This window comes from Gossypium raimondii, chromosome 13, assembly GCF_025698545.1.
Source record: "Gossypium raimondii isolate GPD5lz chromosome 13, ASM2569854v1, whole genome shotgun sequence".
Classification (NCBI taxonomy): Eukaryota; Viridiplantae; Streptophyta; class Magnoliopsida; order Malvales; family Malvaceae; genus Gossypium; species Gossypium raimondii.
Window position 1 is genome coordinate 27558227 of NC_068577.1, and position 15895 is coordinate 27574121.

The following is a 15895-nucleotide window of genomic DNA, read 5'->3' on the forward strand; positions in this document are numbered from 1 at the left end:
TCCTCATTGTATCCAATTGGAGACATTCTATAATGGTCTCAGTGCACATACAAGATTGATGGTAGATGCTTCCGCGAATGGTGCAATTTTGTTTTAGTCTTATAATGAGGCTTATGAGATCATCGAGAGGATCGCGAGTAACAACTATCAATGGCCAACAAATCGAACAGCTTCAGGAAGACGTGTAGTTGGAGTTCATGAAGTTGATGCCCTCACTTCGTTATCAGCTCAGGTATCGTCTATTTCCTCTATGATAAAATAGTTAACCACTAATAGTACTAATAATTCTACAGCTCAGCCACCAAGTCTGTTTGAAGTAGTTTTCTGTGTGTATTGTGGAGAAGGTCATTCTTTTGAGAATTCTCTATCAAATCCCGAGTCAGTGTACTATGTGGGGAACTAATATCAAAATAGGAGTGGACAAGGACCCCAGTCCAACTTCTACAATCCTTCATGGCGTAATCATCCTAACTTTTCTTAGAGCAACCAAGGAAATGGACCGAGCAACAACTTATTACAGCAAATACCCAACCAATCTCAAGGGTTTAATCAACAAGCTCCAAAAACCACCTCAAGTTGAGACATTAAATAGTTTGGAGAACTTGTTGAAAGCATAAATGGCGAAGAATGACGTTTTGATCCAAAGCCAAGCAGCAACACTGAAAAATTTGGAAAACCAAATGGGTCAGTTAGCTACGGAGCTACGTAATAGACCGCAAGGAACCTTGCCGAGCGATACTGAAAATCCAAGAAATTTGGTTAAAGAACATATCAAGGCAGTGACATTGCGAAGTGGTAAAATTCTAGAACCACGATTAATTGATGTTGAAGATAAGCCCGTTGAGAAGAATCAACTAGCTGTTGAAGTTCCTACACCAAAGGAATCAGAATCTGCAAAGTCTGACAAGGTAAACCCTGACTCAGTGAATTCAGATATTTTAACATCTTCTTTGGATACAGATTTACCTACTCAAAAAAGTTGTCTGGTTCAACCAAAAGTTCTATCACCTCCATATCCACAAAGATTGCAGTAAAACAAGTAGAAATAGGAGGTGCAATTCATGAAGTTTTTGGATGTTCTGAAGCAGTTACACATCAATATTCCATTAGTGGAGGCTTTAGAACAAATGTCGAATTATGTGAAGTTTATGAAGGATATACTATCCAAGAAGAAACGACTGAGTGAGTATGAGACTGTTGCCTTGACAAAAGAGTGTAGTGCTTTCCTGCAGAACAAATTGCCACTGAAATTGAAAGACCCAAGAAGCTTTACTATACCCTATAACATTGGTGAATCTTACTATGGTAAAGCTTTGTGTGACCTAGGAGCGAGTATCAACCTAATGCCTAAGTCTATTTTCAAGATGTTAGGGATAGGTGAAGTAAAACCTACAACTATTACGCTAAAAATTTTCATATCCCTCAAAGCAATTTGCTTACACCCTAAAAGTTCCTAAATCTCCCTTTTGTGTCGTCAACCTCAAATCCTAGAAGAAACCCTAGTTCTCTTCCCTTTTTACCAAAATTTCCTATTACCGTCGCAAAGAGATTGCCGAAGCACCACCGTTACTATCGCACGTCGTCACCGCCGTCGCACCATCCTTGTTGTCGCAAGCTTTTTTGCTGTAGCAAGTTCTACCCATTTTGCAGATTTGTTGAATTTTTGAGAAAATATACCATGTCTCGCAGAAAAACTAGATTTTCAAAGACTACTCCTGAAAACTGGATTTTGATCGATGAAGAAGTGAAAGAGAGATTTGATTCAATTTTTAAGCATCAACCTATGATGCCGGAATAAGGTTTTGACTTGAAGAGTAATGATTTGATGGTTGTCCCTATACCGATTAGAAAGAAAATCAATGCTCTCAAGTGGGAACGATTTTGTGATACTCGTTCACTTCCCGATGATTAAGTAGTTCAAGAATTCTATGCTAGTTTGACTATGCAAGATGCTATTGAAGTCATCGTCCGAAAGAAAAAGGTACCTCTTACTTCTAAGTCCATCAATGATTTGTTTAATTTACCTGATGTTGAAGAAGATGAGTACTACCCTATGATGAACAATAACAATTGGGATTTTCTTCAACAAGTGTTTGATGTTGTGACAAATTTGGGATCCTAATGGATTATAAGAAAGTATGGGAGTCATTCTTGTCGAAGAGAATACTTAAAACCAGTAGCAAAGGTATGGTTTTATTTCATTCGCTGTAGTTTTATGCCTATCTCACATAGTTCCACCGTCTCGATGGAACAGATGCTTTTGTTATATGCAATTTTGACAGAAAAGTCCATTAATGTTGGGAATATTATCCTAAAGAAGATTCACGATTGTGCTAAAAAGAAGGCAGGAAGTGCTTATTCCCCATCATTAATCACTTCACTTTGCTTAAAGGCCCGTGTTAAAACACAAGAAAATCTGAAGGGGCGATATGTTCAAGGATGCATTACAAATAATGATCTTGAAAGATTAGTAGAGAGGGTGCATAAATTGAATCAAGGTGAGCAAGAAGAGCCAACTGAGCTGGTTACAGAGGAGTCAACAGATGGAACTGAAACTGAAGCTAATTCAGTCACAAACACTGAAGAGGAAGAATCTGATAAGGAACTGAACATTCCTGAACCAAGGGTTGAGCCAGAAGAAGAACTAGTCAAGCTAAGTGTTGAACCTGAATATACAACTCCCATGCCGACTTCTGTAAGTACTTCAAGGAAATCAGAGTTGTCAATTTTGATGGATATGTGCAAGTTCATGCACAATCAACAACAAACTTATTGGAAGTATGCAAAAATTAGAGATGACTCAATTCGAAATACTTTTAAGAATATCTCTAATAATTTTGTTCCTGAGTTTCCAGATGCTATCTTTGAGACATGGACGGAAGATACTAACGATGCAAGCAGAGATGGAGCTAAAGAAGACAAGGGGAATAAGTCAGAAAAATAAAAGGGGGATTCTTGTCCTGTTATTTATTTAATTATTTTTAAGTCTTTAGGAATTTATTTCTTTCATAATTAGGATTTAATTTCTGCAAAATAAAACATAGCAAGCATGAACAAACTTAACACTTCTTTAGAAAGAATAAGACTAAGTGATGTGGTAATGGGAATGAACATGTCTAGGATTGGGTTATTAGGGAAGACTTGGTATTTAATCAGTCTTAATGACTCGCCTCTCTTTATTTACAGCCCTACCTAGTGTTCATTTTGCATTCATTACTTTGTTCTTGCAATGAGAGCATTGCTTCTTTTTAAAGGGGGTAAGGCAAATAAATTGCTCAAACTTTTAAATATTTTTCAAGTATGCTTCAATTATTTCTTTCATAAGTATGTTTTAATAAATGAATGTTTAGAGATATTTTTTTTGTTACTGAGATAGTTTGTAGGCAAGTATGAATGATGATTTTATCTAAGCGAAAGTATGTTATCATGAAGAATGGAATGCTTGTATGATCTTAGCTTTAGTAATGTTTACCATGAAAACTTAGTTTCTTTTGAGATTAGACATGCATGAAGGTTTATATCTTTAGAATTGACTTAGTAGCTTTCTTGAGGCGAAATCCTAGGGGACATAAAAATCTAAAATGATATAGGCGCTATTTCATTGGACCGTTTGAGCCTTTTCAAGCCAACCCTATGATATTAGACCCTTGAAAGTGAAATTTTGAGCTTAAAGGCCTATTTTTGCAATGAACCTACATTATAAGCCAGTTACCATCTTTTTAAATTAATCCTAAATTTTTTGCACCTATCTTAACTAAAGTTATCTTGGGAATCAACATTTGAGGAAATTTTCATAAAGATGTATGTGCTCATGTTTAAAAAAAAAGCAAAGAAAAGTTCACTCAGTCTCCAAAAAGGAAAATGTTGAGCTTGAGTTCAAAATAAGTTTGGGGGTGTTCCAAAAGTTCACTTAAAGAAAAAGGTTGTATTACGAGGAAACCAAGACAAAGTTAAAGGTTAAGATTTTTAAAATCGAAATGTTCCATCTCTTAAAATCCCTACCTTTAACTGAGCCCCATTAAAACCTTATAAAAGACCTATTGATTTGATGATTATGCCACCTACATTAGTGGAGAGGAGGTCCTAAGTTCAATATATGAAGATCATAAATAAGCCTTGTGATTGTTTGCTTGATTGATAGGAAATTATGTTGAATGAAGAATGTTATCTATGGCTATGACATACATGCAAACCATGATTCAAGTTGGCATATTTTAGCTTAGTATAATCTTAATGAATGTTTGCATATGAATTACTTGTTAATAAAGGAGATCGATAAGCATGAAGTTATTAATGCATGATTATGGGATAAAGATTGATGCTACTTACACAATTAGCAATTTTGCCTTAGCAAGACCCTGTGTTGTGCATAAACATTACTCGGGACGGGCAACGATTTAAGTTTGGGGGTGTGTAAACGAAAAAATATATAGGATTTTTCCTATATAATTTATCACCTTTTTACTTAAATCTATTGTTAAAACTAAGTAATTGTTTAATAAATTAATGAAATATGTGAAAATATGAAATTAGGACATAAAAATTATTAAAATGTGATTTTATGCTTTATTATATAGTTTTCAAGCAATAAATGGCTTATTTTATATTAATTTGAATATATTATATTTTTAAGACATAAAGTGGGCCATGCATGATTAAATTACATAATAAACTATAAAATGATATTTAATAATTCATTTTAAAATATTTCATTAATAATTTGGGTTTTTAATTAATTAATTAAATTGGACAAATTTTATTCTTGGGTCCTCTAACTTGTTGATTTATCCTGAATAGGTCTGATAGCTTTGTTGGATTACAAAACCGTCCAAATTAGAGACCAAGTCAACCCCAAAATTTGACTGCACATGGCTGTCCATAAACCACTTTTTGGTTTAATTGCATAAGGTCCTTGAAGAGTTGAAGAAATTAGAGATTTACCTGAAGATTTGCACTTGACCGAGTCTCAATCCGGAGTTGCTGTGGCACTCAAATTGACCAAAAATCAAGGAAAAATCAACTCAACTTGCTCAATTTATGGCCGGCCACCCATGGAAGATGCTTCAAAAGATGAAAACTCCTATTTTCAGCAAACTATCCCCCTCTCCTCACTTATAAATAAGACCCTCTCATTCATTCATTCATCATCCCTCAAGCATTATTCTCTCTTTTCTCCAAATTCTCTTAGCCATTTCCATTCTCATGCCTAGGATCATCTCTTCATAGAGATTTTAGCAATTAAGCCTATTAAAGAACCCTTGGTCGGCCACCTTGGAGAACCATCAGTAAAGGAGCAAAGCAAAGGAACGAAGGAGCCTCATCAGTTAGAGTCTTGGGTGACGACCACTTTGAATTGGGTCTAATCTTCCTTTTCTTTAATTTAATATAAAGATGTTTGCTATGTGTTCTTTGTTCTTATTTACAACAATGTTAGCTTAATTTTATTTAAGCTAGGATGATTGCTTTGATTAAATAATATTTGTTTGATTCATGCTTATAATGTTTGTACCTCAATCAATCATGTTTTCAATTAAAATCAAGTCTGTATTTCATTCATACGTGATTGAAATGCACCTGAATTAGCTGAGCGATCCTGACCAGGCGATGGTTAATGGACACATAATTGAAATGTGCATGCTCAATTTAGATCCTGACTCGATTAAATTGAAGGTTGCATAACAACTCTAACTAAGCTCTTTTATCTGCATAGTTTTTAAATTTGTGTGATTAAATTGTTTCAAACCTGACACGTCCCTGTTACCTCACACAAATGCTAAGAAACCCTTAGTAAATAAGGATCTGTAAAATGCGTATTTACTAAGTAAAGGATTTCGAAAAGACCTAATGTGGTTTCCAAACTCATGAAAGATCGAGTTGCCATGGAATGTCTTTCTGAATTTTATTAAGCATGTTGATAATAAATTGAGTTTGATTAAAGTAATTATCCTAGTTTATTTATGTTATAATTGTTTCAAATTGTGTTTAATTTTACTAAAATCTATTTCACTCATATAGTATGCATACTTAGGATAATTTGCATTAGAGATCATTGCATTTAGTTTAATATATTTTAATCACCACTTCTCAACTATATGATGTTTTTATTTAATTGTTAATATAATTTTACAAATTAAGTGACTTAGCAAAAATACAATCACTGTGGAGACGATAACTCGATACTTACTTATTACTTGATAACGATTGTGTACACTTGCACAAACCTATGCATTCCACTTATATGCATAATGTTGAGTGTAGGTTTATGCCAAATTGGGTGAGAAATATGACTTGTAAAATTTTCGTCCACACGGGCGTGTGTCTCAACCGTGTGTGATACACGACCAGGTGACATGGCCGTGTGTCCCCTGTAGCTTTCAAAGGGTTGCAAGTCAGGCTGTTGCAAGGCCTAGAACACAGCCTGGCACATGGGCATGTGAGGTTACTTCCACGGGTACACAGCCTAGCACACGAGTGTGTGGCTTGGCCATGTGACCAAGTCAGTGAGTTACACAGGTACGGACACAGGCTGGGACACGATCGTCTGCCCCTAATTTGAATGCCTACATGGCCTAAGACATGGGCGTGTCTCTTGACCGTGTGAGTCACACGGTGGGCACATGTCCGTGTGACCCTTGCAGCTTTGAAATCTTTTAATGTTTTTCGAAAATTTCTCTTAGTTTTTTATTTAGTCCCGATTTATTTCTAATGCTTATTTTGGGCCTCGAGGGCTCGTATATGGGACAATATGAACTATTTTGATTGGTTTTTATATGAATATTGATATGTTATGAAATGTTTGAAATTCTATTTGTTTGTATAATAAACTCTAGTAATACTCCAAAATCCTATTCCGGAAACGGATAAAGGTTAGGGGTGTTATATTTATTGGTATCAGAGCCAAGTTTTGTAACACCCCTAACCCGAATCTATCACCAAAACAAGGTTACGGAGCATTACCGAAGTCTGCAAATCAAAAAGACAAAAAATGAAAACATTTCATATCATATAGCTTTCATGTAAAAAACCAATCAAAATCGTACATATTGTAACATATACGAGCCCTCGAGTCCCAAAATACACATTAGAAACAAATCGGGACTAAATCGAAAACGTAGAGAATTTTTCAAAAACCCCTAAAATTTTCAAAATTGTAGGGGTCACACGGCTGTGTGGCCAGGCCGTGTGACTCACACGACCAAGAGACACGCCCGTGTCTTAGGCCGTGTGGGCATTCAAAATAGGGACACACAATTGTGTCCCAGCCCATACCCGTGCATGTACAAGTATACTGACTTGGGTCACACGGCCAAGCCACACGCCCGTGTGAACATACTGACGTGCAAACCTTTACAAGCTACAGGGGACACACGGTTGTGCGCTTGGCCATCTATCACAAACAACTGAGACACAAGCCCGTGTCTCTGCCCGTGTAAACAAAAATAAGCTATTTTACAAGCCATATTTCTCACCCAATATGACATCCACCTACACTTAACATTGTGCATATAAAAAAGCAATATTATGGCATCCAAAACAAGCAAAATCAAGCCTCAAACATGTATATTCACATACAACCAATATGCCCTAATGCACCTCAAATGACAATTATAAACATGTTTAACCATGTAATCCATGTAACCAAGTAATCAACCAACTTTTATGTATAATTGCATTAATACACAACACATAAATCATTTACCAAAGCTTACCATTTGGTACCAATTGTATCATTTATTCAATAGCATCAAATACATATACACTTACTATAGCAGAGTACCAAATCACACCAAGTTATAAAACATACCTTATATGCATATTCAACTTCTATTTTACCTTTAATCATTTAACCACAAATCATTCCACACATCAACATTATAAGGAAAATTATGCACATACCAAAATACCAAAACACAAGCCAAGTAAGTGGCTAATCTCAACAAAACACATATAGGCCAACATTAGCCAAAATAACCTATACATGCCATTATAACCTTAACAAAGACATCAAAATCTACCGATATAATCTCTGGATAGTGTGATAGGTCTTCGATGAGCTTTCAACCCAATCGAGCTTCTGATAATCTGAAAAGTAAAGGTAAACAACTACGTAAGCAATGAATGCTTAGTAAGCTTGTATAAACTTTAATCATATTAATTTATTTCAAATATGTAATTTATACATATCAAAGATAATCTAATATTGATACTGCAAGATTCATGAAGCTATATTCAACAACTCACAAGGTGAATAAATTCACATCATCACTTATACATATCATCCCTAGCATAGTAGGATTTTAAATAACTTTAAACCTTACTACTCTTTCATGAGCTCAAGCATATTTTCATTTGAGCACTTACCATTTCAATGCAACTTATAATTAAACATATTACCACTTAACCAACAGCTTGACATTTTCCTAAGCATAAAACAATAACACTTGTTAGCATACTTGAACATATTTCATATAAATTCAACATCGATAACCTTATTATCTCAACATGTCACACTTGAGTTTATTACTCGTCTCAACTTACATAATTTTCATGTATCAACATATCAAAGATATTTATATATGTACATGTCATGATACATATCATTCTCTTACCATTTCTTCATATACATATATCATCCATTTCAATATATCAATATATCATGTATCATCATTTCCATGTATTTGATGTATATACCTGTATTAGTTCGTATCGAACTCATATCGTCTCGTAACAAAACATTGACCGTTGAACCACTTAGAATATAGTTGGATACTCAGGTAGCACACATGAGGTGTACTGAATTGTAATCCATTAATTCCTGTACATGTATGCTCTTACGAGCTCTGAATTAATATGTTCTTACGAGTTCTAAATGGTAAGCTCATACGAGCTGAATATCGGTAAGCTCTCTCTCGAGATGAGAATAAGTAACCCTAAAGACATGTCATTTGTATCCTACAAATTCCTAAAGTTTAAACGGAACTCGATAATCGTCGTACGTCTTTGGATTTACATCGTTTCATAACACAATAAATTGCATACTAATATATATACATATTGATTTAATCACAATATAATCACATATTAACATTCAATTTAAGCCAAATTATACAGAATACAATTCATACAACTTACTTGGCTAAATTGCAGAAATACCAAGATTTAGAGGTATTTTGGTAATTTTTTATTTTCCTCGATTTTTCATTCGATCTTGATCTAAATTAATATTTTCATTCAATTTATTAATTTATATAAAAAAATTAATTTCATGCAATTTAGTCATTTTGACATTTTACAAAATTTCCTGAAGTTTTACTTTTATTCAATTTAGTCCCTAAGGCCAAAACATGCAAATTAACCATTTTTACCCAAAATTGAGCTTAGATAAAGGTTCATAGCTCCCAATACAGCCCATATTTATGAAAATTTCACATCAAATCCTTGTACTTTTATTAATTTAACAATTTAGTCCCTAATCGATGAATTCATCAAATATCACTTAACAAAATACTTTTAAATACCAACTAATATTTCAAATTCATCATTTAACATCAAATCACAAGATTCATCAATGGCAATATCCAAAATCTTTAACAGTTTCAAAATCGAAGGTACGGGTTAGCTGGACCTAATTGCAACGATATCAAAAACATAAAGATTAAAAGAAACGGGTAAAAGATGGCTTACCATGCATGAATTGAAGCATGGTCGAACCGTGGTTATTCTTCCTATGGTGTTTCAGAGGTTTGGAGAAGATGACAAGTATAAAATGTTTTCTTACTTTTTGTTTTACTTATTTCAATATTTTTAATACATTATTATTTTAATTAATAAAAATAACACGTACTTATCCTAAAAACAAGAATTGACCGACTATAATAATTCATCACGGTATAATTATCATATAAGTTCACCTACTTCCACTAAGTAATCCATTAAATCATTAAAATTCAATAGCAATTAGGTTTTACATCTTTTACAAATTAGTCCTTTTAATTAATTAAGTATCAAAACGTTAGAATTTTTCAACGAAACTTTAATACCACTTTAATGACACTTAGTAAATATTTATAAAAATATTTATGGTTCAGTTTATAGAAACAAGGTCCCGATACCTCATTTTTTAAAACCACTTGAACTTAATAAATCGCTTATAAAACAAAAATCACTATATCAAAAACCTTTTCAAAGTCACAATTAAATCATAAATATTAAATATAATATTTACGAACCTACTCATCATAGTTGGTGGCCCCAAAACTACTATTTCTAACACCACTGAAAATCAGGCTATTACAGGTTTAATTGATTCTTGGACTGAGTGTAGTGTGTACGAGTCTAGCTATACATGCCATTATATAACCTGTGATAGTGTGATACCTCCTGATCATTTTAAAATATGTTTTCTTATACCAATGAAATTCAATCGAGCTGACTCCGATAAGGTAGAGAGCAACGCTAAAGCCTCCATTTACGGAGTAGCTTCGAGTGGTGCGAGGCCCGTATTTGAAGGTCGAGGAAGAGAGGCTAAGGAAGCTTTCTTCCAGATGATGAGTGAATGGTTCACCGAGTTCGTACGAACAAAACCGACTGGTCAACAACCTTCACCTTCTCCTGCTCCCCAACCAGTTGATTTCTATTGTGCCGAGAGAGCGGATCACAGAGGAATTTTTCCAAACTGAGTTTCGAAAGAAATATATTAACTAGAGGCTTCTGCATTAGAAACGTAAAGAATTTCTAAAGCTTAAAAAGGGTCATACGACTGTGTCAGAGTATGAGCGGGAATTTGTTATACTAAGCAAATATACCCGGGAGTGTATTTCAACCGAGACTACCACGTGTAAAAGATTTGAAGAAGGGTCAAATAAAGACATAAAGCTTTTAGTTGGAACTCTTAAGCTGAAAGAATTCTTTGTATTGGTTGATCGAGCACATAAAGCTGAGGAGCTGAGTAAAGAGAAAAGACGTGCTAATTTTGAAGCTAGAGACTCGAGAAAGAGATTGACTGGGAAGTCCTATTAGCGGTATCAAAAAAATTAAAAGAACATCACAATCATTCTACAGCTTCTATGTGTAACGCCCCAGAATTTGGGCCTAGAAGTATTGGGACTTGAGCAAGGGAACGGTTAGGAAACTGTGCACAAAAGTATGTCTATTTTAGTGGTTAAGGGTCTTGAGAGGAGTTGGAAAAGTCCCGGGTTCAAACCTGAGCTTTAGCAAAAATTTTGGTTTTAAGTGGATATAACCCTAGATGCTTGGATGTAGGCCTTTTAAATTATTGTGTTAAAAAAATGACATAAGGAAGCATGTGGTCTAGTGGTTGTGGCGTCATTAAGGTTACAAGGGAGCCTAGGTTCAAGTCTTGGCTCTTGTAATTTATTTTGGTTTTTCTTTTAATTGAACCTGGACTTTGGCTTTTAGACCTTTTAATTAATTGAAGATAAAATGTGGCACAAATGAGCTTGTGGCTAGTGGTGGTGGTGTGAATTGGCTGATGCGAGAGCTTGGGTTCGAATCCCTTGGCATGCAAAGAGTATTTATTTTATTTCCTTGCTCCATGAGAAGTGGAGTTAAACTGAAACTCCAGTGAAGTTTGAATTGGTCTTGGAGTTGTTATAGAGAATATCACGAAGGGATAAGGGGAGGGATTTGTGGAGATTTTCAAGGAGTTTGAAGGGGGAGGAGAGTAGTGGTCGAATGGCGCTCTAAGGCCTTAGGAATTTCGGCTGAGGGTTTTTTTCTCAGTTTTCGTTAGTTTGTCATCGGTTTCTGAAATTGTGAAGGCTCTTTTCTTTCTCTGCTCTCTTGTGCCGAATTTGCAAGTGGCCATTTGTGCATTTTGGGTATCCGACTCCTACCATTCTGGTAAATTAAACTATTTTGTTTTCAAGTCCATTCCTCTCCCCTTCTTTTGCACTAACATCTGCCGAAACCTCCTATTCTTCTCTATTCTTTTCAAGTTCAGCCAACTGCTTGTTTCATCCCTTCTTGCCTATTGATTCTTTCGGCCAAATCTATCGCCCTAACCCTTGGGACTCTTCCTCCTTTTCGGCTTGGGACCGAAAGTTCTCCCCTCCCTTTTCGATTTGGATTCTTCTCTTCTTCGGGTGGTTCTTACTCTAACCGAAACTCAACACTGTCCCCTCTCTGTTTCGGTTCCACAAGTATTTCTGATAAGGTGGTAAGTGGTTGTATTCCCTCTCTCCATTCAAATATGGTTTCTTTAAATTTTTCTAAAAGCCGAACATTCTTTTGGTCGAGAAGATGGTATTCGTGGATTAAGCCACCCTCATTCAATCAAGGTAAGGTGGTATTTTTGGGCTAAAAGTTAAGAAGTGGTTAACTTGATTCGTCAGTTACCTACCTAAAGGTTGGAATGAATGTAGGTTGGTGCTAAAGAGTTTTTGGCAAGTGTTCGCAAATAAGTGTATACACACACTGATCTGACTATAACACGACAAAAGCAAAAAAACTATGAATATGACGATTGAGGCCACATGGGCGTGCGAACGCTCGTGTGGTGAACTGGGCCCATAAAACATAGGTTAGACTGTAGAGGTCACCACGAGCGTTCTCGTGCTCTTAGGCTGTTATGGGCCACGTTGGGCTGAAATGAGTCATGTGGGCCCAAAAGGCTCATGGGCCCTACACAGATAAAATCCATGTTAAGTCGTAAATTCTAGACTGGGCTATGTAGTTCGCATAGCCGTGGCTGAATTTGGGCTAAATGGGTCACACGAGCGTGTGGGCCCACTTGGGACGAATATGGGCCTTGGGCCCATTTACACCGTTATGACCATTTAGGTTATTTGTGTCACTCGAGGCGACTGTAGACCTTCAAAAAGGTTGTTAAATAATCGTAATGCCCTTGGAGGGTAAATGACTATTTTGCCCCTCGAGGGTAAATGACTGATTTGTGCTATGGTTTGATTAACTTAACTGTGAATGATATGACTGATTCTGAGCATGGCATACTACATACACGACATACTGTATGGGGTTGGGATCTTGTATTGGAAGAAATGATTGATATGTAAGGGTCGCACGGGTCGCATGAAACGAATGTGGACCCACAGATGGCTTTAAGCCGATTATGTGATTGGCAGCTCTACTAAACTATTGGTTAGTGCCGCAACTGGTGCTACTTAAGGAGTGTAGGGATGGGTGGGTCGATTTAATCCCTACAAGAGTGTAGGGTTGGACAGGAGATGGAGTGTAGGGTTGGTATGGGTATTTATGCATTGCATATACTGATTCTGATATTGAGATGGGCTTAGGCCCAGATATATGTGATATGTGCCCTTTGTTATAGGCTCGGGTCCAACCGAGGTTGATGGGGGCTAAGGCCCAATTGTCACTGTTACTGTATGGGGCTAAGGCCACCCTTAACTGTTACTGTTAAAGGGCTCAGGCCTAGACTGATTCTGTTTTTTTAATAAAGGGGAATTACACACTGAGTTTTCGTAAACTCACCCCATTTTTAACCTTTCAGGTAATCTCCAGCGTTAGACAGTTTGGAGCTGCGAGGGACTCGGAAAGGGCAACACAACGACACTTGTTTTATTTTGTTTTGCTCATTTACTTAAGAAAATTGATTTTGATTCGAGTTGTAATAAGGCCTCTATAATTTTTGGATTTGATGTGATTGGGATTTATATCTGCTAGAAGTGGAACAAGATTTTCCAAAACAATAACTGTTTTCTAACAATGCATTTTCGGACGTAAATTTTTAAATATCACGTTTTCATAAATCATTTGCTTTAACTTAAGCTTTCGCAACAATAAGGTTTTGAAGGTAATAACTTTTTAATAAACCTCGATTGAAAATAAACAAACACAAACTGATGTTTTATACAAGTTTTAAATGGAAAAAAGTTTGAAATTTCAAGAAGGGTTTTTAATGAAAACATGTTTTTCAAAAAACACTTGAATGTGACACACCAAATTCGAGCCTAACTTCTAGGCCGGGTTTAGGGTCTTACACTGTGGGTTATTCTAGTAAAGACAGAGGTACTTGACGCTCCTGTCCAAAACCTCAGGTTATATCTATAGCGAGTGTGGGTAGTGTTAGGGAGGCCAGACCCGAGTGTAAGCACTGTAATAGACCACATTATGATGAGTGTCGAGTGAAGAATGAAGCGTGTTTCAGGTGTGGTTCCTTAGACCACTATCTTATAGATTGTCAAGAGAAATCTGAGAAAGAGAAAGTTCAGACCACCAGGCTGAGCAATACTGTTGCGAAAGGTAGACCACCTCGTAATCCTAGAAATATGAGTGGTAGCCATGATGTGATGAAAAATTTTGCTGTGAGATCCGAGGCACGAGCACCAGGTAGGGCTTATGCTATTCACACACGTGAGGATGCTTCTGCACCAGATGCTTATGATACTGATGTTACTGCTTTGATTGATCTAGGATCAATCGATTCTTATGTTTGCACGAATTTAGTGTCTAGTAAGAATTAATCTGTTGAGTCCACTAAATTCGTAGTTAAAGTATCGAACCCCCTACGTCAGTATGTGCTAGTTGATAAAGTTTGCAAGAACTATCCTTTGATGACACGGGGTTACAGTTTTTCAGCTGATTTGATGTTATTACCGTTTGATAAATTTGATATGACTCTGGGGTTGCCTATTGTTATATCAGCTATGTCAGTGCAGAAACATGTGAGAAATGGTTACAATGCTTATCTTGCTTATGTATTGGATACTAAAGTGTTTGAATCGAAGCTTGAATCAGTGCCAGTGGTTTGCGAGTATTCCGATGTATTTCCAGAGGATTTACCTGGACTACTGTCGGTCAAAGAGTTTGAGTTTGCTATAGAACTTGTAATAGGAACAACACCCATATCGATAGCACCTTGCAGAATGGCTCTTACCAAATTGAAAGAGTTGAAAGCACAACTATAAGAGTTGACAGATAGGGTTTTTGCTCGACCTAGCTTTTCACCTTAGGGTGCACCGGTTCTGTTCGTTAAGAAAAAGGACGGATCAATGAGATTGTGTATAGACTACCGTCAACTCAACAAAGTTACAACTAAGAACAGGTATCCATTGCCTCGTATTGATGATCTGTTAGGTCAGTTGAAAGGTGTCACAGTATTCTCGAAGATTGATATTCATTCTGGTTATTATTAGCTACGAGTGAAAGATTCTGATGTGCCGAAAACTGCATTTAGAACCAAGTACGGACACAACGAATTTCTTGTGATGTCGTTTGGTTTAACTAATGCACCTGCAGTATTTATGGATTTTATTAACAGAATCTTTAGACTGTATTTAGATATATTTGTGGTGGTATTTATTGACGACATTCTGATCTATTCTCAAGACGAGTTCGAGCATGCTGGGCATTTGAGAATTGTTTTGTAAACTCTGCGAGATAAAAAAACTATTTGCTATATTTCGTAAATGCGAGTTTTCGCTCTGAGACGTTAGTTTTCTGGGACACGTAGTATTGGCTGAAGGCATCAGAGTTGATCCGAGTAAAATTTTCGTAGTTGTTGACTGGAAACCACCAAGAAATGTATCTGAAGTTAGAAGTTTCTAGGATTAGCTGGCTATGATCGAGTTCTCAATGATAGCTATACCGATGACGTAACTATTACAGAAAGATGTGAAGTTTGAATAGTCTGATAGATATCAGCAAAGTTTTAACCAATTCAGAGCACTCTTAACCAAAGCACCAGTTTTGGCTCAGCCTGAATTGGGTAAAAAATTTATGATTTCTAGCGATGCATCATTAAATGGTTTAGGGTTACCGATTTGGTTGAGGTCTTGTATGTGTTGTGGATACACCACAGCTCGTATGAGCTTACCGATTTGTGGCTCATGAGAGCTTACTGATTCTCAGCTCGTATGAGCTTATCAATTTATAGCTCATAAGAGCATACTGATTT